Source organism: Cetorhinus maximus, chromosome 15 (assembly GCF_964194155.1).
Source record: "Cetorhinus maximus chromosome 15, sCetMax3.hap1.1, whole genome shotgun sequence".
NCBI lineage: Eukaryota > Metazoa > Chordata > Chondrichthyes > Lamniformes > Cetorhinidae > Cetorhinus > Cetorhinus maximus.
This window is the reverse complement of record NC_135893.1, coordinates 67717593-67740869: the sequence shown is the minus strand read 5'-3', so window position 1 is coordinate 67740869 and position 23277 is coordinate 67717593. Positions and strand designations below refer to the sequence as shown.

Genomic DNA, 23277 nt, shown 5'->3' with positions numbered 1-23277 from the left:
TCTGTTTCTTTGTTTATCCTTACATCTGATGGGTTAAGGATATAAACTGTTGCATTGCTGTCTGTTTATCAGCTTGCACTTTCAACTCAAAGGCAAACTTCAAACTGAAATTGCAGCAAAATTCGGCCCATTGAGTTCAGCTTATGTTTTTTCACTTTTTCCCTGTTGAGTTAAATTGCGGATAGAATTAGCAATTATTTAACATAGCAAGGGAATATATCTTCAGTTTTTGTTTAAATTGGATTTTGTCATTTTTCAAGTGGACATTTTCTTTTCATCTTTGTTCACTAAATTGGATCATTTAGAAAGATCCCTTATTAAACAAATCTTACGGTTGAACATAATGTAGTTTTTCCTACAGAGCTATGCTCACCGTACACCTCAAACTTTACTTTCTTATTAAAATGCTCACGTCCTCATTTCAGTCACCTTGGCCTGTTCTGAAATATTGAGCAGTTTTATGTACTGGGAAACGCTGGAAATACTAAGAACTCTGCAATAAAACTTTAACTTAATGCCTTTAACTATTTGATGTTTCTCATCTGAATCTGAAACCCCCTTTTTCTTTGAGACCCTGTGATTACTTGATGTTGAGAGTGAGTGTGATTTACTTGCATTTATATAGCACCTTTCATGATCTCAGGACATCTCAAAGTGCTTTACAGCCAATGATGTACTTATTGAAGTGTAATAACCCTTGTAAAGTAGGAAGACTAATTAATGGTAAATAAATGACCCTCTTCAATGACTTTCCACTTCAGGAATTGAAAGTACATAGTCCTTTTTGTGAATTAACACCAGTGTTTGAATCTATTTAGTTGGGGTTGCCCTGTGAGTGTGTTTCCATACTTTGGAGTAGGAAACTGGTCTTATTTGCGAAATGGGACAGGAGAGGGGCTATATCATAAAGTCACAGAGCAAAGAAAACCATTCGGTGCATCGTGCCTGTGCCGGCTCTTTGAAAGAAGTATCCAATTATTCCCAATCCCCTGCTTTTTCCCCATAGCCCTGTGAATGTTTCCTTTTCAATTATATATCTCATTCCCTTTTGACAGTTATCATTGAATCTGCTATCTGCTTCCACCCCCCCTTTCAGGCAGTGCGTTCCAAATCAGAACAAAAAAGTCTCATCTGCTCTCTGATTCTTTTGGCAATTACCTTAAACAATGTCCTCCCTGGCCAACTCTAATGCCAGGGAAAACAGTTTCTCTCTATCTACTCTGTCAAAACCCCTCATCATTTTGAATACGTCTTTTAGCCTTCTCTGCTCTAAGGCAAATGATTCCAGCTTCTGTAGACTCTCAACCTAGGTCCTCAGCCCCAAGACCATTTTGGTAAATCTGCGCTGCGCCCCCTCCAAGGCCTTGAAGGGCTTCCTGAAGTGTGGCACCCAGAATTGTGCATGCAACTCCATCTGAGACCTAATCTGGTGAAAGTAGCACTTAAGCAGTGATGATGAGACTGTTTTAGTGCTTACATTGGCTAGGATTTTCTGGCCCCGCTTGCTGCTGGGATCTCCGGTCCCGCTGAAGTCAGTGGACTTTTGGCTGGCCCATCGCATCTCCCACGACAGGTCCTGCCATAGCTGGAAAATCCTGGCCATTGAATCAAGTCAAATGGTAATTTTGTTCAATCTTGGCTGATGCCAACTTTCACTATCAGGATATTTGATGCTGTATAAAAATCACGGTAAGGGCATCACCCTAGAGTACTTAACTGAAAAATGCACCACTGTATTTAGCAGAAGTGCCTAGGTACATCAGGTTGTTGCGCTGAACTTACACACTGACATTTTTGGTATACGGTGATATATTGCCAGAAATTGCATTACTGTAATTGGACATTTTGGCAAGAAACTAGTTTTCACATTGCAGGTTAAATTAGAAAAAAATAATGTTTGAAGTGAAATTAAGCCCAGCATGAGTTAACTGGTCTTTTGATCAGGTTCATCTTTTCAGTATTTTCAAAGGCTGCAACGTGGAAACAACAAGCGCCTTTACTCACAAAAGCAAAATACTGCAGATGCTGGACATCTGAAAAAAAAACTCGAAAATGCTGTAAATACCCAGCAGGTCTGGCAGCATCAGTGGAGAGAGAAACACAGTTAACGTTTCAATTCCATGACCTTTCATCAGAACTGGAAAGCGTTATTGATGTAACTGTTTTAGGCAAGTATACTGCTCGTAAAAGTGGGAAAATGAAGGAAGAATAAAAGGGAAGGTCTGTGATGGGGTGGAAAGCAGGAGAGGTTAAATGATAAAAGGAATTATGGCGCAAGGTAAAAGGAGATGGTAATGGAACAAGCAAAGAAAATATGATTCTAGAGGAGGTGTAAACGGGAAAGCAGAATCATCACCAACAGTTGCTCTCTGATAAAAATGGGAATAGTTGTTATGATCTATGACCTGATATCGCTGAACTTGATGAGACTGGAGGGCTGTAAAGTGCCTAATCAGAAGATTGCTTGTACTTCTGTCAATTTAGTATAGTGCATTTGCTGCTCGCAATGCGGTCTGCTCTACATTGGGGAGAACAAATGCACATTGGGTGATTGCTTTGCAGAACATCTCCGTTCAGTCTGCAAGCATTACCTTGAGCTTCTGGTTGCCTGATGTTTTAATTCTCCACCTTGCCCTCATGCTGACCCCTCTGTCCTTGACCTATTGCAGTGTCTCAGTGAAGTTCAACATAAGGTTAAAGAACAGCATCTAATCTTTCGATTAGTCACTTTAGAGCCTTCTGGACTCAACATTGTGTTCAACAATTTCAGATCATAACTTCTGCCCCCATTTTTTCCAGAGAGCAGCTGTTGGTAATGATTCTGCTTTTGCCATTTACACCTGCTTTAGATCCATCCTTTTGTTTCTTTACTTGTCTCATTACCATCTCCTTTTGCCTTTCACCATCAACTCTTTTTGTCACAATTATTCCTGCCTTCCACTTAATCACAGACATTCCCCTCCCATTCCCTCTATCCTCGCTTCTGTTCCTGCTTAAAACCTGTTAGATTTCTAATTTTTTTCCAGTTCTGTTGAAGGATCATTAAGCATTAACTCTGTTTCTTTCTCCACAGATGTTGCCTCATCTGCTGAGTAATTCCAGCATTTTCTGTTTTCATTTAAGCTTAGCCTTGGGTTCCAGCCATCTTAACGTCCAACAGGGAAATGTTGGGGGGTGTGGGGTCAAGGTTTAGTGATAGAATACCATGGGAATACAGAGGCTGGCCCAGATTTGGAAGGAACTGGGTACCTTTTAGTGAGATTTTAAAAATTACGAATTGTATCTTTGCCATTCCAATGAATGTAAAGTATCAGAACGTTAGAGTTGCTTGTGGGCGTGGATGGAATTGGATCTGGTCAAGTAAAAACACAATGGCTCATAAGTATATTTTTCCAAATTCTGTAATTAGGACTTTTTTTAAGGTTGGTACAGTGACCAGTACTAATATAGCCATTGAAGGAGTATGAATATTCTTTTCAGAGAAGTTCAGTTGTCTATCCAAGGGTGGAATATGCTTGATTTACTGGCTTGAACTTATTAGTTCCCAAAACCTGAACAGCAATGTCAGCAGAATGGGATAACATCAGCCCAGGCTGCTAAAAGAACAATATCAGACAAGACAACATTGTCTTTAGAAAAAAAGGTAGTTACTTGTGTGTAAGAGAGTGAGGAAGAAGAAAACTTAAGTAGCATTGGGGGGATTATGGGACAATAAGAAAGGATTTCAAGAATCCTCTTATCTTGTCACCTAATTTCATTCTCTTGGACCTCAATTAGTTAAATTTCATTCGAGGACCATTGTAGTACAAATGATCTCCAAGGCTTAAGCCACTTATGCACAGTATTACAAGAAGAACAGAAATGTGCAATGGAAACCACAAGTTCAGCTCTGCTGGCAGCCACTTTGTGTTTTAACTTGGCCAGATCTAAACTCATCCGCTTCTACAAGCCACTCGCACATTCTGATACTCTACATTAATCAGAAAAGCAAAGGCATTTCTCTTAAGTGAACAGCTGTCTGTTCTCTCATGGGTTTGGTAAATGGTCTGCCAGCCTTCTTCAGCCCAATCCATATTCAGGTTCATATTAAGTTAACAAAACGGTAACTGTCTTCCTCTCCGCAGATGCTGTCAGACCTGCTGAGTTTTTCCAGCTATTTTTGTTTTTGTTTCATGTTAAGTATCCAGTTCCGTTCTCCTTGAACATAGGGCCATAACTCCTTGTTATTCCTAATTGGGTCAGGAATGCATCCTTTTTTTTTTTGGAATGTTTATAGAGAGACCGGGTTTTATAATTTTTGCATTGCAGAAATTGCCCTGTATCAAAATGATGGGTCCAGCCTTTCTGGATCACCAACGCTGTTTCAGCAAACTGAGGGGCTGAATAATGACAGGCTACAGTGTTCAAAACTATGAAGGATTAAATGAAGAGTAAGTAAGGAGAAAGTGTCACTAGCAGGAGGGTCAATAACCAAAGAACATAATGCTGCCAGACCTGCTGAGTTTTTCCAGGTAATTCTGTTTTTGTTTTGGATTTCCAGCATCCGCAGTAGTTTTTTGTTTTTATCTCCGTGTTTAATTGACTGCCACTCCTCTTCAAGAAATGCCTACCTTGAAGAAGTACTGCTCTGCTCTCCGACAGGCTTTTCGTATCTCTCTTCTGCCTTGTTCTGTGACATCTTTTGATTATCTGCTCCTATCACTGCTTGCTTGTCCCTACAACCACCCCCCCCACAACTTTCACCCCTCTCCTAACTTTACTCAGTTCTGCTGAAGGGTCATGAGGACTCGAAACGTCAACTCTTTTCTTCTCCGCCGATGCTGCCAGACCTGCTGTGTTTTTCCAGGTAATTCTGCTTTTGTTTTGGATTTCCAGCATCCGCAGTAGTTTTTTGTTTTTATAACATAATGAATATAATTGTCAAGGGGAGAAGAGGGAAAAGAGTGGATTTTTTTTCCACCCGTGGGATTCCAAGATTCACCATGGCAGTTGGATCATTGCCCAAATTTACACATTGGTCTAACTATAGACAAGGCAAACATTTGGGTGCTTCCAAGAGGAAGCATACTATGTCAATTCCCTGGGGCAGGCAGCATTGCAAGCCACTACCTGTGTGGTCTATGTCGCATTCTTCAATAATACCAATGACTTATCACTGATGCTGCCTGCCTGTGGGGAAACAATGCAAGTCTTCATGGCACCTGAGGCTATGCAAGCAAATCCCACCCCTCCCCTTACTCTTTTGGCATTTAGGAGGGCAGCAGGAAGGGGCTTCACTGAAGGCATGGACGTGCTAATTGTAGAGAATTACATTTGAGGACAGTGTGGGAGACGGGGGAAGCAGAGGCAGGAAGTGAGAGTGAGCCAGCAGATATTGGCTTCACAATTAGATGCAGTGCTGACATATTTAGAAATATTTGCTAGGGAAATAGATTAAAAAAAATTTAGTAATTTATTTGGACTCTTTAACCTAACCACTAGGTTTAGTGGCAGTGTTCAGTGTTTTGTTGGGTCAAAAATGTCTTTGCATTATCACTAACATGTAGTGTTTCAGCACACACCCTGTTAAAATGCAGTGCAGTGATCACAATGTATTCAACAAAGAAGGCAGCTATTTGGCCCATCTTCAGATAGAAAATTTTACATTCTCATTTTTGCTGCATCCTATTGTTTCTTAAATGATTGAGTTTTCAACTCCATTACTGTACCTGGAAGTCTATTCAAAGTGCTAATTGCACTCTGCATGAAGAAAAACCTGCCTAATATCACATGTAAAATTACTTTTTAATAGCTTCCAGCTGTGTATCCTTGTCCTTCAACCATTGTTTCTATCCTGGATTGGTCTTTTCCACGCCATTACCTGCTGTACCTACCTCTATAAGATCAGGAGCTCAGTATCCTCCATTCCAGGATGAAAAGCCCAGATCTCTCTAGCATTTCCTCATAACTCCTACCTCGGCATTGCAGGATCAGTCTATTGGGTTATCTTGTCTCTGGGTCCAGCACTTGAATGCCTCCTTGTTTTTCAGTGACCAGAACTAGACACTAGGGGATGGATTTTATGCTCCCTCGCCAACAGGTTTCAAGGCGGGAGCACATAAAATCCAGTGGGTGAGTTTCCTGCTGCATCCCTGCCTGCCCAACCTGCCTGAAGTTTTACAAGGGTTGGGGGAGGCATTGGCGGCCTACTGAGACCCTAACCATCCACAAAATCCTCATCCTGCCTCCTCCAGTATTTTACCCATGACGGGGAGAAGCCCACGCCATGCGGGAAGCCCGGCAGCTTTAGCTGCCTGGCCTGGTGTTGGACAAGAGGTGGGGCCCTTCTTTGCAGCCCTCACGGACCTAGCGGAGGCACCACCTCTTCTCTCTTTCTCTCTCTCTCCGCCCCCCCTCCCCAAGGTCATCCCTCCCCCTCACTTTAACCTTTCCCCGCCCCCTTGTTAAGACCTCTGATCTGGACTTGGTAGAGTTCCTTGCTGTGGTGGGAATGCCTGTAGCTCCAGCAGTGGCCCCTGCCTCCGAGTTGCAGCAGCTCTCTAAGATGGGCCTTCCTCACAAGAAAGGGGCGGAAGTCCCATTTTAAAGCAATTAAAGCTACACCCGGCATTAAATTGCTGTAGGGCTGCCATCTGGATCATGGGTGTGCTCTCCCTGGCTTTTTAGCAATGCACTGTAAAATCCAGTCCGAGCTGTGGCCTGAGCACACCTCAACTGAGCCCTACAAGTTATGGGTCAGGGTTTTACGGCCCCTCCTGTTCAGTGGGATATTTCGGTCCCGCCGACCTGAATGGAGATTTAAATGGCTTGCTGCATCTGCCGGGGGGAGACACGCCGCAGTGGGGCTGTAAAATCCTGGTCATCATCCTAACTGCATTAACTGTTCAGTTACTGGAAGTCTGTGGAGCTTCCTAAATGAAACACTCCTGTCTATAAATAATCATCTATTTCACAACCTAGCAATGGAAATAATGAGGAGGTTTTTATTACGATGCTTTGTTTAATAAATGTTTGTTGTGTTCTCTCCACCCTTTGCCATTCTGAAGAAATAATAGCCAAGATGAAATTTCTGCTGCTTTTTTAATCACAGGAAGACAGTTCCATCTCAATGTAGCTGTAAAAGAGGGTGTTGAGTGGGTGCAAACTAGAAAGACATTGCTTTTTGTTAACCCCTCCTTTGACCATGTCAAAGGTAGCTTGAGCTAGAAGCAGGTAACCTGCTGTAATTTGCAGCAGGGAATAACGTGTTTTGGGAGGGGTTTTAAGGGTTCCAAGAACCTAAGGGCAGGAAGTTAAACTGTTTAAAAAATAGAGTTCTTGCGAAAGACGTTGAGAAATATGCAGCATTAGTGGAAGGAACATAACCAAATATCAGCAAAACCTACACATTTAACAAGATGATGAATTGTAATGCAAGTATTATCATAGAGGGAATTGCATACAGTATATGGCACAGAAACAGGCCATTTGACATAACAGGTCCATCCTGGCATTTATGCTCAACATGAGCCTCCTCCTACCCCTATCATCTCACCCTGTGAACTCTAATGAGACCTGTAAGGAGTTACAGTGATATGGCAGTGTGTGAGGAGGCAGTGTGTGAGGTGCATTAAAGAGTGATTGAGGTGATGGAACATTTATTTCCTTTGGATATTGAATACATTGAGTTAATGTCCTTTCACCAGATAGTGACAGCCAGCACTGACCACATCCTCCCCCTCCGCCTATCTTGTTGATAGTTGTAACCTTGATGCTGAATAATGTTGTACTCTGTAATGTTAGTCAAATACCTGTAAGTTGTAAAAACAAAAAACTACTGCGGATGCTGGAAATCCAAAACAAAAACAGAATTACCTGGAAAAACTCAGCAGGTCTGGCAGCATCGGCGGAGAAGAAAAGAGTTGACGTTTCGATTCCTCATGACCCTTCAGCAGAACTGAAAGTTCTGTAAGTTCTCCTGTAAGTTGTAGTTTGTTCAGAGAACACAATTGTTGTGATAAATGGCGAGATTAAACATCAATCTACACTGATCAAAAGAAGTTGTGTGCACTGTTTAACTGATACCACTGGCTTTGTCAAACATTTGTTTGGTAACACTCTTGTGAAGCACCTTGGGGCATTTTGCTACTTTAAAGGTGTTATAAAAATGTAAGTTCTTATTTATAACGTTGAAGTATGTCTATAATTTCCCTGCTATGGTGCCTAAAAAAATTCAGTATGTCTCAAATGGTGTTTGGATAAAATAAGAGTGAAGAAATTTGGATTTGTTGTGTCTCTCAGCCTGAGTGCTTTACATTCTATACATTACTTTGAGATACTCGGTTTCAGTTGTGCAGGCAATGCAGCAATCATTTTGACTACAAGAAGATTTGTACAGGGCAATGAGATGATTTGGTTGCTTGGGCTGTTTGTGGTAATGTTTGTCGAGAAGAACGGGACACTGGAATGCTTCCAGAAAGCTAAACACATGAGGGAGAAAGCAATAGAAGATTACGTTGATAGGGTTGGGGCAGAGGGGTGAGAGGAGGTTCATGTGGAACATAAACATTGGCATGGCTCAGTTGGACTGAATGGCCTGTTTCTGTGCTATATATTCTATGTAAAGTTTCTTCGAACTTGGCTATGGGATCCATAGGCATCACCACAACAACTAGGCCCTCGTTTCACATCTCACCTAAAATACAGCCCCTCTGATAATGCAGCACACTTTCCCCTGCCCACCAGCTAACACTCCATCCCTAGCACTGCTTTAGAGTGTCAGCCCATGCTCAAATCCTGGAATGAGGATTGATCACACACCTTCCAACTCAGCTGAGAGCCAAACGGATATTACAAAAGTAATTTGGGACAAAGGTTCATTCAAACACAAATAAGCATAAAGCAAGGCTCTGGTCACAAACCGTTGTAGAAACCATGGCAGGTATGTGTGGCTTCACGCTGTTATGAATGACCCTTTGTTATGCCTGACCACTTGCAATAAGGATAGTCAGAGACTGGAATGATATTCCAATTAAAAATAAATCCACAAATGCACCTTTTTGTTATATACTCGTGGTTTCACAAGTAAAGTATTTGGGGAAAGCTGGTCTTTCTGTCTGGGACTTTTATTGGAGGGAGGAAACTGGGGATCAACTTGGCTAATTGTCAAAAACAGAATTACCTGGAAAAACTCAGCAGGTCTGGCAGCATCGGCGGAGAAGAAATCAGTTAACGTTTCGAGCCTTCATGGCCCTTCGGCAGAACTGAAGCATAGTTAGAAGAAGGGAGAAATATAAATTGGTTTAAGGTGGGTGGGGGGGGGGGGTGGAGAGAGAGACACATTGAGAGTGTGGTGATTGTGGAGATGAGCAGATAATCAAAAGATGTCACAGACAAAAGGGTCCATCCCATCCCCTCCCCGTTTCTTCCCCCTCCCCCCCCCGCTTTTTTTTTTCCAATAATTTATATAGATTCTTCTTTCCCCACCTATTTCCATTATTTTTAAATCTAAACTAAAACCTTGTTAGTCTTTCCACCCCACCCCCACTAGAGCTGTACTTTGAATATCCTGTCTTCCATTCTTAATTAGCACTTTTCTCAGACAAATATCACCACCTTCAACACCTCTTTGACCCTTTTGTCTGTGACATCTTTTGATTATCTGCTCATCTCCACAATCACCACACCCTCAATGTCTCTCTCTCTCTCTCTCTCTCCCCCCCCGCCCCCCCCCACCCACCTTAAACCAATTTATATTTCTCCCTTCTTCTAACTATGCTTCAGTTCTGCCGAAGGGCCATGAAGGCTCGAAACGTTAACTGATTTCTTCTCCGCCGATGCTGCCAGACCTGCTGAGTTTTTCCAGGTAATTCTGTTTTTGTTTTGGATTTCCAGCATCCGCAGTAGCTTTTAGCTTTTTGTTTTTGGCTAATTGTCACTTGTTTCTTTTCTGTTTGTTCATTAAGGGAGAGAGGGAAAGTAATGCTCGCCTAGTCCTTGTCTTTTTTTCCTTGTAAATTTGAGTTTGAAAGCTCAGTCTAATATATTTGCCTCTTCGCTCTCCAGCTCCAGTAACACACAGCAAGAAAAAAACAAACAAATAATTGGGTTTCTGGGAGATAACCAAAAGTTGCTAGACCCAACTTGTAATTTGAGATTTTCTAAATTTAAAAATAGAGGAGCACCATCTGTCACAGGATGTGGCGAGAATGAGGAGTTGACAGAACCAATATTTGGAAGGCCTAAGCTTTAACAATTCCTAACCTCTCTCTCTAGCAGTGTGCCCTTTGAGCTACCCACCCAAATATCTTTTTACTTTGTGTTCCAGGTTTTGGTTGGTGTGGCCTTTGAGTTTATGTCAGAGAATGGTTATGAACTATGAACTCTGCAGCTTAATGTAAACTATATGCTTTATAATTACTTTATAAAACGCAATGCAGATGGATCTCATTCTGAACTGAGTCATCCTGTTTGGGAGAATTTCCTCTGAAATGGAAATGGAATTTTTGCCTCAGCTTGAAGTTTATAGTCAGCCTCTCCTCACTTGCTCCCCCCCACCCATTTCCAGGATGCGTTGCCTAATCCCAAAGCCTCAACAATGGTTGCACCCAGATATTTTTAAGAAAATGACTGTATTTCAAAAACAAACCTCAACTTAGCGTTTCAAAATCTGTGTGGAGCAAACTAAAGTTTAGCATGTTGAAATTCCACTCGTTTCTAGATATGGAGGGAAGTACGTTCACTCACTCATTTGCAAAATGGCCAAGTTGGAATTTTACTGCTTTTCTGATAACATATTGAACATCCTAGATTCATTTTAAAATCCCTCTCACTCTTAGCACTGACCTTTGTCATATGTCAGTCTACTTCATGACATTTAGAAACCTCATCATTAGAATTCTGTTACAACTGCAAACCTCTATTTCTCACTATTCAATGTCTCGTAATGTACCTTCATTATGGTAACAAGCCCCCTATTATGTCGCAACTTAAACCAAATGGACTATAATTGCCACCAAGAAGAAGAAAAATTGGCCTTTTCAATTACTGGAACTTTGCCCTTAAGTATTTCTTTTTTCTTTTTATCTGTCACAATCTGCCCTGAAAATGTTAAACCCATGAATTTTTAATTCTCAGCATTCCCCTGGCTGAAGCCAAGTTCTTCTCTGGACTATGACATGTATTTCCAATTTAATTAGAGCCTCTCATTTCCAAACATTATTTATAATGTTTTGCATATTTTTGTATGAGCATTGCAAACCTGACTTGCCCAAGCTGCTCAAAACCTTTTTCTCTTCTATTTGATCTTATTCTTTCCTTCATTATCCTTCCCCCCCACCCCCTCCACTTTATACTCTCTCCTATCTGCTGTAAGTCAGTTTTTCAATACCCCTTGCAATTTATTCTTACTGTTTTTCCTATTCACTCTAGATATTTTTAATTGCTTTCCCCACATGCTGCAAGATTTGGCGCACCCCTGTTTCACCAGGTCAGAACCTTCACTAACATAAAAATAGAAAATGCTGGAATGTTAAGCAGATCAGGCAGCATCTGTGCAGGGAGAAGCAGTGTTAACAGGTGGAATTTTGTCCTTGAAATGTTTTGACCAGTGGTTATTGACCTGAAACGTTAACTCTGTTTCTCTCTCCACAAATGCTGCCTGACCTGCCGAGTAATTTTCAGCATAGTTGGTTTTTATTTCAGATTCCTGACACCTGCAGTTGGGGTTGCCAGCCCTGATTGGATGTATCCCTGGAGGTCTCATCACGTGATTTCCATCCTCCAGTTGCCCGCCCAGTTAAACAGCCTTTATTCCCAATCTCCACGCCTTTATTCCCAATCTCCAGTACTTTTACAACTAAGGAATGGAAGTGTTCAAAGGAAATGATAAGAAAAGTTTTATTTTATACACCCCAATGATTTCAATGATTTTTTTCCCCCCAGGGCTGCTCTCAGCAGTGTCCAGAAGGTTAATATACTATTCCTGAAGACTGCAGGACAATCCTAGAGGGTTGGCAGCCCTAGACTGCAGGATAAACAAGCATGTGGTTAAAAGGAGGAAACAGAGAAATTTTATGTGGCACGCATGGCCAACAATGAATTGCACATGTCACAGTGCAATGAACATGCTTTTTGTCTCGCATGTCTGAGCTGTCGGTGTAGGTGGTACATTCATAACTGACACCCTCCAGGCAAGAAACAACAATAGCTTATGTTTATATAGCACCTCTAATGTAATGAAACATCCTAAGGCACTTCCCAGGAGCATTATGAAACAAAGAATAACACCAAGCCACATAAGGTCAGATGATCAAAAGCCTGGTCAAAGACATAGGTTTTAAGGAGCATCTTAAAAGAGGAAAACAGGGTAGAGGGGCAGAGAAGCGTCGGGAGGGAATGCCAGAGCTTGGAGCCAAGTCATTTGAAGGCACGACCACGAATGGTGGTGTGATTATAATTGGGAATGCAAAAGAGACCCAAGTTAGAGGAGCACAGGTATTTTGTAGGGTTGTACAGTGCGGGGAGATTACAGAGATAGGGAGGGGCAAAGCCACGGATGGATGAGAATTTTAAGGTCAAATGTTTGATCAGGAGCTAATCTTGGTCAGCAAGCATAGGAGTGATAGTGAATGGGACTTGCTGCGAGTTAAGTGATATGAATTCAATTAGTTCTCTCCCTGGGTGCTAAATTAGCAGTTTGTGGAGATTGTAACATTTAAGGTACAGGATGTTCCAATGCTTGTTACATTGGTTTCTGCATAGTAACAGGGTGGGATCCTCTGGGAGTGTTTTGATATGCAACCAGAACAGTTCAAGGGTCATTGAACAACTCTCCTTGAGGCGGCCAGTTTCGGGAGAGTCAGGAGCAGGGGGAAGAAGCTCCATGCAGCTAAAGTGCATGCTGTTAGCCCTGAGGACCTGAGAAGAGAGCTTCGAGGAAGCCCTGGTAATTGAAGAAGGCTAAGCAAAAGCCCTGGTAATTGAAGAGGGCTCAGGGGAAGCCCTGGTAATTGAAGAGGGCTCAGGGGAAGCCCTGGTAATTGAAGAGGGCTCAGAGGAAGCCTTGGGAGTCATATATAGCTGGATAGAGCCAGGAGACTTGAATTCAGAGAACCTTGAGGGCAGTGTCTAGCAAAAAGCTGAAATTATGCCAGTAGGTAGAGGCTGAAGTGCAGATTCAGGATTCCTGGGAGGAGGAATCTTGGAAGGTGAGATTGAAACCCTGTGTAGTGGGCCATTATTAAAGCTGTCCGCATGGGAGAGACTTTTGAAGAGAATTCAAAGGAGAGATCTTTGAAGGTGAAGCTGGGAATCCCTCATGAGGCCGAGTTTCAATGAGATTGTTTGACTTAGGGTGGAATTTTATGATAGCGGGATTTTATGTTCCCACCGAAGTCAGTGGAGCTTGGAATGGGTTGCCACATTATACGGCCTTGTCCCTGCCGCGATGTGGCCGTAAAATTCTGGCCTTGGTGTTTACTGACATCTGGATGGGTTCTTGAGAAATCCATGGACTCTGTCTTGGTTGCACCTGTTATTTCCTCTGTAGCATGGTATGTTTGACCACAGTTCATCTGTTAATTAATACGTACCTCATACTTACCCTGAATGTTAGCGTATAAGATGCATATTGTAAATCGTTTTATCTTTCTGAATTTGTGCAGTAAATTTTGCTTTTGTTTGTTCAAAACCCGTGGAATGTTGTGGCTTTGTTCTGACTTTAAACAAACAATATTGGTCCCTAACCAAATCTCCCCTCACATCCCGAGGTCTCACCAAGGATCATAACAATGGGCAGTAGAGTTTTGGTTGCCGTCAAGTTTATGGAGGGTAGAATGTGGGAGTCCAGCCAGGAGTGTGTTGGAATAGTCAAGTCTAGAGGTAACAAAGGCATGGATGAGGGTTACAACAGCAGATGAGCTGAGACAGGGAAGTTAGATGTACATTTATATAGTGCCTTTCACAACCTCAGGATGTCCCAAAGTTCTTTACAGCCATTGAAATACATTTTAATTGTAGCCACTGTTGTAATATAGGAAGCACAACAGCTAATTTGTTGTGCGCAGCAAGCTCCCAAAAGCAGCAATGGGGTAATGACAAAATAATCTGCTTTAGTGACATTGGTTATCAGGTTGATCAGGATGCTGGAGAAAAGTCCCCTGCTATTCTTCTAAATGGTACCATAAAATCTTTTGCATCCACCTGAAACAGCATACTGGATCTTGGTTTACTGCCTCATTTGAAAGGCAGCACCTTCGACAGTGCAGTTCTCCCTCAATACTGTCCTGGAGTGTCACCTGGATTTTGTGCAAATTTCTAAGGCAGCACTTGAACCTACAACCTCTGACTGAAAGGCAAGGGCGCTATCCACTGAGCCATTACAAGAAGGTTGTTGATTGAGTTCATAAACAATGAAAAGGCTTAATTGATTAATTGTCTAGTGGTGCCTCTGCATGTTTCTTCAATAAATTGTTTATATTACAAGAAATAGAGAGGCGAGGAGTTTAAGGAGGGGATTCCAGAAGTTTAGCAAAACTTTTTCTTTAAGGGTTTCAAAAAATGACACCAAAACAAACCATAAAGATTAGCAATCTATTAAAGAATTGTGGAAACGGAGCAAGAGGCAGCTAAGGAGTAACCTGTTTAAGATGAATGGATTGAAAAGTGGCTGCAATTTCTCAGCCTACCTACAACCCCTGCTCCCCAGAGTGGAAAGGATCTAATGCCCCTTCTGACTGAATCACCTGTGTCACAGGGGGTGAAAGGAGATGAAAAAGACACAAGAAGACAAATAACACATTTTCTAAAATTGTTGCTTAAGTGTTGAAGTATTTTGATTGTCTTTCCAATTACACTTAACTTCCTAAGTTTTGGGACTTGAGAATTACCAACATTACAGGCATGATTATAACAGTAAGCTGCTGGGGTCCATTAATTATTTCTCTGTTTTGTTACAGGTATGTACAGGTGATATTTATATCTATATTCTTTGAAGAAGGCCCTGTAAGTATTCCACAATGCATATGAATAATTTCCAGTCGTAATTTGAAATAAAAGTGCTTGTTTCTTTTGTGCCTGTTTAGCTTGAATACCAAATGTTTTGTGACAAAATAGTGCTCTATTTCTTTTGGATGTAATATGATAATTTACTATTTCATAATATTAACAGATTTTAATTTGAGGTTCAGGTTTACCAATTGGCTTTGATGTGTGGATTTTCCCAACAAAACATTTGCTCTGGATATTTGGTTTCTGTCTATTTTTGGAAGGAGGACTCGATACCCGGTACCTAATACAAAATTTATCTTAGTCATGAAAGTTTCAATTAACTTCCTCAGTATCTACAACCTCTTGGAAGAGAGACTTCCATGTTTCCACTACACTTTTGTGTGAAAACATGCTTGCTAATTTTATTTGCCAATGGCCAAGCTCTTATTTTAAGATTATGTACCCACATTATGAAGTGGGACTTGCTTGTGTTCAGAACACCTCGCGGTCTGACGCAGGAAAGTTGTCCTCCTGATGATTCCATCAACCTTCAAAGCAGTAAAATGGTTTGGTTGTGCTCCAAGATAAATTAAATGTCAGGAGCTAGAAACTTGAACAGGGGGCCATTAACTATAAAAACGACTCAACAAGTGTGTGCGTTACCTCAGATCAATATTCCTAAAGTCTATGCTGTGTGGGCTACACACTATCAATCGAACTCAAAAGATTGATTTTAAAATTGGAATAAAATTAATTCTACGCTAAAATAGCAGATGGAATCCTTGGCGACTTGATACCTTAACCATTAAGACTATATTGATTCAAATAGCTTAAATGACTCAAGTAACCCAATATGTTTTTTTTTAATCCATAAATACAATTCAGTTTATAGTACAAATTCATCAATACAATGTAAATAGAGACTGAGGGTGGGATTTTCCGGCCCTGACGCTGGCAGGCATTGTCGTGGGCGGGATTGGAAAATTTGGAGCGCCGTTGACTTTTAAAGGCCCTCCAAATTTTCCCATCCTGCCTGCGATGATGCCTGTTGGTGTCAGTGCTGGAAAATCCTACCTGTAGAGTACAAAAGTACGGAAGTTATGCTAAGTCTTTATAAATCATTGGTTAGACCTCAATTAGAGTATGGTGTCCAATTCTGGGCACCAGACTTCAGAAAGGATGTTAAGGTATTGGAGAAGGTGCAGAGGAGGTTTACTAGAAGGAGGTCAGGGATTACTGACCTTAGTGATGTGGAGCTGGGATTGTTCTCCTTGGGACAAATTAGGTTAAGGGGAGATTCAGTAGAGGTGCTCAAAATCCTGAGGGGTTTTGATAGAACAGATAGAGAGAAACTGTTAGCATTAGCAGGAGAGTCAGTAACCAGTACTCTCAGATAATTCGCAAAAATGCTAGGGAGGGGAGAGCATTTTTTCACTGAGTTTTTGCGATCTAGAAAGCACTGCCTGAAAGAGAGATGGAAGCAGATTCAAGAATATGTTTTGGAAGGGAATTGGATAAAAATTTGAAAAGAAGTTTGCATGGCTGTGAGGAGAGAGCAGAGGAATAGAATGAATTGGATAGTTCTTTCAAAGAACTGGAACAGGCATGATGGACTAAATGGCTGCCTCCTGGAGTATTTTTCTAGGGGTCATTTTGAAAAAAACATTATGCCTGAAGACATCTTGGGTTGGGCATCACCCTAACTTGTCCTGCTGAGGTCTAACTTTAAAATAAAAAAGATCAATGCATACTAACTCCACCAGTGATTTCAAAAGCATTGCCATAAAAACCAGTCACATTTAATTCTCAAATTAGGTATGCATATACAGCAAGCAACGCTCGGAAAAGTAATTTGCTCGCATTAGCTCTAGAAGCACTTGACTATTTACGGTGCACAGCAGAAGAAGTGTCACTCCATGAGATGTTGCTGTAAACTGCCATCCAACCCCCTTGCACTTTGGGGTCAACAAATGTTGATGCACAGAAATCACCTCCAAACCACTGAGTATTTGTGTGAAACACAAGCAGTTGGCATTCATGCCATTGATGCACAACAAGAAGACTGACTGACCATTTGAGCAAATCTAAAATTAACTCGAGAGGTACTGTTATGTCTTGTTTCTGTATTCAGAAAGAGTATTTAAATTCAATGGTTCAATTTCCAGTAGAAAATTACAGTATTGGTAAGCATTTTCAATCATCCTGCCACAATGTTGGGCCTGTTGTACTGTAATGCACTCAGCAGATATATTCTGGCTTGAAAGCATCAATCCCTTTCAGTGGCTGCACTTTCAGTATTGCACAAACTAATGTAGAACACATGATTGCATAGATTGTAAACAATTTGTTGTAGTATTAAAATTTAACAAAGTATTTTACTGAATATATATGATTTGCTTTTACTCACCCCTTGATTCTACTTTTGATTTCTTGCTAACTGACATAGTAAGGAAGTGACTGAGACTTCCTCTTTGAGGGCGTTGCAAACACATTTCATCAGTTGGTTTCCAAAGTGCAAGCTGCTTTTGAATGAACTTGATTGTGTCATTTCCTTAAGAGCAAATTAGCCTGGCCCAGTTTGCTTGCTCCCCTGTGTTGTGCGTGCACACAGATTCTGCTGGGAGTGATTGCACTCAGGGATTTTTTTGTTTTACATTTTTTTGGACTAAAGTTTTGCGTATCTTTTGCAATCCTCTTGCTCTCAATGGCTAGGAGCCTCTTTTTACCTCGAGCAAGCCACTTCTTCTGGAAATATTAAAAGCCTTGTGTTAGGTTGATTCAATGCTATGACTTTTCTGCTACCTGGTGACAAAAGTGCAGAATTATTTCATGAAAAGTGCGTTTCTGAGCCTAGTTTTGCCATTCAAGGGTTACTTTTCAAGAAGGAATGAAGGAACGATCAAGAGGGCCCTATTTTGAGCTGACATCGCACACATTCTAGCAGTCAGTAACGGGCGAGATTGGGTGTAATTTGCCTTTTTTCCTATTTTAGCCCAAAAATGTTGCGTGATCAGCAGGATCTAACAGAGTGAAAAGAACACTTAAAAAATCTGCACCAGCTGGACATATTTGTGCCATTGTCATTCCCATACACACAGATGAAGGGTGGGTTGTTGTGGTGACTATAGTGATATTTGTAATTTATCAACCAACAGTGTGGACTCTACACTACAGCTTTCTTTTACACCGTGAAAGTGATGCCAATGTTTTTCTTAATATTTAGCATTGTATTTTTCTCAAAAACAAAAAACTCTTTATTGCGACATCAAATATGCATTTTGTCTCCAATAATCCTTTCAGTTCTTGAAGAGTTAAAGGAAGAGGGAGTTTCCTCAATGGGATTGATTCCAAGACCCAGTCTGTATCATGATTGCAGATTTGGTGTAGGGGAAAGAAAGGTTCTGAGAGTGACTCAAAACTTGGGTAAGCATTTGGCATTTAATATTCAAGGCAAAGTTTGAAACTTTGCGAAGAATAACAACCTGCATCTATATGGTGCTTCTAACATCATAAAACACCCCAAAGGCACTCCAAGAGCACAATTGGGCAGCATCTTAACGGAGGAGGGAGAGAGGTCAAGCAATTTGGGAGGAAATTTCAGAGCTTAGGGCCTAGGTGGCTGATGGCACGGACTCCAATGTTGGAGTGAAGAAAATGAATGATTCACATGAGTTTAAGGGTTAAGAGTTTAAGTTTATGATAGGAGGAGACCATTTAGTCCCTCAAACCATTTAATGAGATCACACCTGATCTGTGACCTAGCTGCACCTACCCATCTTTACCTTGTATTGTTTAATATGTTTGGATTAACAAAAATCTTATCGGTTTCAGTTTTAAAAGTAACAGTTGACCCAGTATTATCTGTCAGTTGTATAAGAGAGTTCCCAACTTCTACCACCCGTTGCATGAAGAAGTGTTTCTTAAGTTCAGTCCTAAAATAGCTGACTCTAATGTTTAAACTATGCTGCCTAGTCCCACCCCTACCCTCAACCAGTGAAAATAGTTTCTCTCAATCTACCCTTTAAGTTCCCTGAATATCATAAATATCAAGATAAGATTGAAGAATTCGCAACAATCTTCAGCCTCAAGAGTCGAGTGGATGACCTATCTCTGCCTCCTCGCGAGGCCCCCATCACAGATCACAAATGCCAGTCTTCAGCCAATTCGATTCACTCCACGTGTTATCAAGGAACAGCTGAAGGCACTGGATACTGCAAAGGCTATGGGCCCTGACAATATTCTGGCAATAGTATTGAAGACTTGTGCTCCAGAACTTGCCGCACGTCCTAGTCAAGTTGTTCCAGTACAGCTACAGCACTGGCATTTACCTGACTATGTGGAAAATTGCCCAGGTATGCCCTGTACACAAAAAATAGGACAAATCCAACCCAACCAATTACCGTCCCATCAGTCTACTCTCCATCATCAGTAAAGTGATGAAAAGAGTCATCAACAGTGCCATCAAGCGACACTTGCTTAGCAGTCACCTGCTCACTGATGCTCAGTTTGGGTTCCGCCAGGGTCACTCAGCCTCTAACCTTATTGCAGCCTTGGTTCAAACATGGACAAAAGAGCTGCACTCCAGAGGTGAGATGTGAGTGACTGCCCTTTGTATTTGACCGACTGTGGCATCAAGGATCCCTAGCAAAACTGGGGTCATTGGGAATCATGGAGAAAACTCTCCACTGGTCAGAGTCATACCTAGCACAAAGGAAGTTGGTTGTGGTTGTTGGATGTCAATTGCCTCAGTTCCAGGACATCACTGCAGGAATCCCTCGGGGTAGTGTCCTAGACCCGACCAACTTCCTTCAGTTATAAGGTCAGAAGTGGTGATGTTTGCTGAATGTTCAGCACCATTCGTGATTCCTTAGGTACTGAAACAGTCTATGTCCAAATGCAGCAAGATCTGGACAATATCCAGTCTTGGGCTGACAAGTGGCAAGTAACATTCGCGCTACACAAGTGCCAGGGAATGACCATCTCCAACAAGAGAGAATCTAACCATCGCCCCTTGACATTCAGTGGCATTGCCTTCGCTGAATCCTCCACAACATCCTGGGGGTTACCATTGACCAGAAACTGAACTGGACTAGCCATATAAATACTGTGGCTACAGGAAGAGGTCAGAGGCTAGGAATCCTGTAGCAAGTAACTCACCTCCTGACTCCCCAAAGCTTGTCCACCATCTACAAGGCACAGGTCAGGAGTGTGATGGAATATTCTCCACTTGCCTGGATGAATGCAGCTCCAACAACACTTGAGACTCTTGATACTATCCAGGACAAAGCAACCCACTTGATTTGTACTCCCTCCACCACCGACGCACAGTAGCAGCAGTGTGTATCATCTACAAGATGCGCCGCAGAAAGTCACCGAGGCTCCTTAAACAACACCTTCCAAACCCATGAACGCAACCACCTAGAAGGACAGGGGCAGCAGATAGATGGGAACGCCACCATCTGGAAGTTCCCTCCAAGCCACTCACCATCCTGACTTGGAAATATATCGCTGTTCCCTCACTGTCGCGGGTCAAAATCCTGGAAACCTCTCCCCAACAGCACTGTGGGTGTATCTACCCAGTGGGGGTTCAAGAAGGCAGCTCACCACCACCTTCTCAAGGGTAATAAGGGATGGACAATAAATGTTGGCCTAGCCAATGATGCCCACATCACACAAATTAATTTTAAAAAAAATCATGGAATGGCTGCTAGAATTCTGTGCTAGAAGGAGGCCTTTTGGCCATTCATGTCTGCTCTGGCTCTCTGCCAGTCTAGTCCCATTCCCCTGCCTTTTCCCTGTAATTTTTTCACCTGTCCAATTCTCTTTTGAAAGCCACTACTACACTCTCAGGCAGTGCATTCCGGATCCTAACTATGTAAAAAAAAAATCGCCCTCATGTTGCCTTTAGTTCTTTTGCCAAATGCCTTAAATCTGTGTCCTCACTCTGGTTCTCAGCCTAGTCTTGCAAACTTTGATCAAATCACCCCTTAGCCTTTCAAATTCCAGGGTATAAACACCAGTTTGTGTAATCTTTCCTCATAGCTTAACCCTTGGAGACCAGGTTTCATTCTGCTAAATGCTGTAGTCCCTCCAATGCCAACATATACCCTTCCTAAGGTGTGGTACCCAGAACTAGTCATCGTACTCTAGGTGTGGTCTGACCTGGGCTCTGTGTTGCTGAACTGTGACTTCTATCTCCTTATATTTCAGTCCTTGTATTCCAGATGGGAAATTATATTAGAACAAGGTACCAATCCCGAGAAGGATTTTATGAGTTGGAATGAACAGCATATGTTGACGTCATGGTATGAGAAGTAAAAGTGCCAGGTTGACTGAATACAAACTAATTAAACAACAAAACATTGTATACAGACAAGAGCAATTAAGTTGTAGATGGAAAGGATGCCAACCTTAGAAACCCATGGACTCAAGCATGGGCTCAATTACATTTGGTTTTTAATGTCAAATTGTTAAAGCAATGTTGCCAACCATTTTCTTTTGGGAAATTTGAAAATGTTCCAGTCACATAGCATAATAAGGAAACTCAACTCTAATGATGAAACTTCAGTGAGGAAATATTCCAGAAGGGCTGCTAGGCATCCATCTGGATCGAGAGAGGGAAATGTCACAGAGATGAGAGATGGTCCTGTGTCCACTAGGGTATCTGTAAGTGTGATAACCAATATAGTGTCTTGCTTCTGGCTTCAGATAACATTTCATAAATTGCATTGCAATGCTGAAGACCTTCTCTGCTATTCAGTTACAAGTTATCTGTGCAGTTTGCATATGAGCTTTCAGTTCCTTGCTTGAGTTGGCTGGCTATTATGCACAGGATGGGTTTACAGGGTCAGGATTTCTGACATTGGTATTGCATACTTTTATTAGCTAATCTACCAAGCAAAGTGCTTATTGAAGCTTGAACTAAGATGTCATTGAATCTTGGGCTCCCTATCTCTAGAATCTCCTCTATCATGATAACCCATTGAGATATCTGTGCTCCTCCGATTCCAGCATCTTGTGCATTCCCAAGTTTCCTCACTCCATCATTGGCAGTCCTGCCTTCAGCTGCCTAGGCCCTAAGCTCTGGAATTCCTTCCCTAAACTTCTCTGCCTCTCGCCTCCTTTGGAGCATTCTATAAAACTTATCTTATTAATCAAGCTTTTGCATATCTGTCTTCATAACTCATGTGGCTCTGTATCAGGTTTTGTCTGATAATGTTCCTATGAAGTATCTTGCTACATTTGCTACGTTAAAGATGGGATATAAATGCAAGTTGTTGTGTTCAAACACTCTTAGTCACATTCTGTAAGGGCTAAGAGGACTTTTGAGAGACACTTGCACCAAAACTTCTATGAATCACAGTTGTGTATCCCAAGATCAGTCCTGGTTAAGGCAGTGTGACATTTGACCTCCGAACAGGGACCCTCAGAGAATGAAAGAGGCATAAAATAGTTTGATATTCGCAAGTAAAAGCGTTCGAAGACCACACTTTATCTCAGAAATAGCCATTGGAACATGAGAAGCACTGGGACCTAACCTCTTGCTTCATCCAGAAATGTGTGTAATAATAGTGTGTAATATGGACTAATTAAAGATAATCAGAGAAAGGCATGTGTAGGACAAAAGAGAAAAATTGATCAGAAATTCTCTTGGATGCTAATGGGTTTAAGAAATAGGATGTTAGTATAGGATAGCATTCCACCCCATCAACTGTTGTACAGAAGAACAGTGGATACCCCATTAGCGTCTGGTTTGCACCTGCAGGCACAACTAAAGTTGAGAAATTGTTTCTTTTTAAAAAAAAGGCAAGATAGGTTTGAGAAATGTCATTCTGACACGATCGAAAATAGGTCAAAGAGAGGAGGAAGGATGGATACTCAGAAGGGTACCAATTGTGCACCAAGAAGCAATTAAGACTTTAGTAATGGACTAGTTGAAACCAAGCTCATGAGATCTGGACCAAATCACAGCATGGAGAATCCAATCCCTTTTTAATGCTTGGAAACACAGTGGCAAAACAAACTTGAGCATGAGTTGGGACTGTCTATCCAACACCAAGCTTGCTTAGACAGCACCTTCCAAACCGATCACTATCGTCTAGAAGGACAAGGGCAGCAGACAAATGGGAACACCAGCACCTGGAAGTTTCCCTCAAAGCCACTCACCATCCTGACTTGGAAATATATTGTCTTTCCTTCACTGTCGCTGGGTCAAAATCCTGGAGCTCCCTCCCTAACAGCACATGGATTGCAGCGGTTCAAGAAAGCAGCTCACCACCACCTTCATGAGGGCAATTAGAGATTGGCAAT

The 23277-nt window shown here is 41.7% G+C and overlaps 2 protein-coding genes across 2 annotated transcripts in view; one reads left to right on the top strand and one right to left on the bottom strand.

Annotated features, from left to right (window-relative positions):
• The window catches only part of LOC144690772 (uncharacterized), a 30583-nt gene extending 13123 nt beyond the window's left edge, over nucleotides 1-17460 (bottom strand). The window contains exon 1 of the mRNA XM_078558583.1: nucleotides 17375-17460. The gene's annotated coding sequence lies outside the window, so the exon portion shown is untranslated. The remainder of the gene's footprint in view (nucleotides 1-17374) is intronic.
• The window catches only part of chlsn (cholesin), a 352627-nt gene that overhangs the window by 133657 nt on the left and 195693 nt on the right, over nucleotides 1-23277 (top strand). The window lies entirely within an intron of this gene.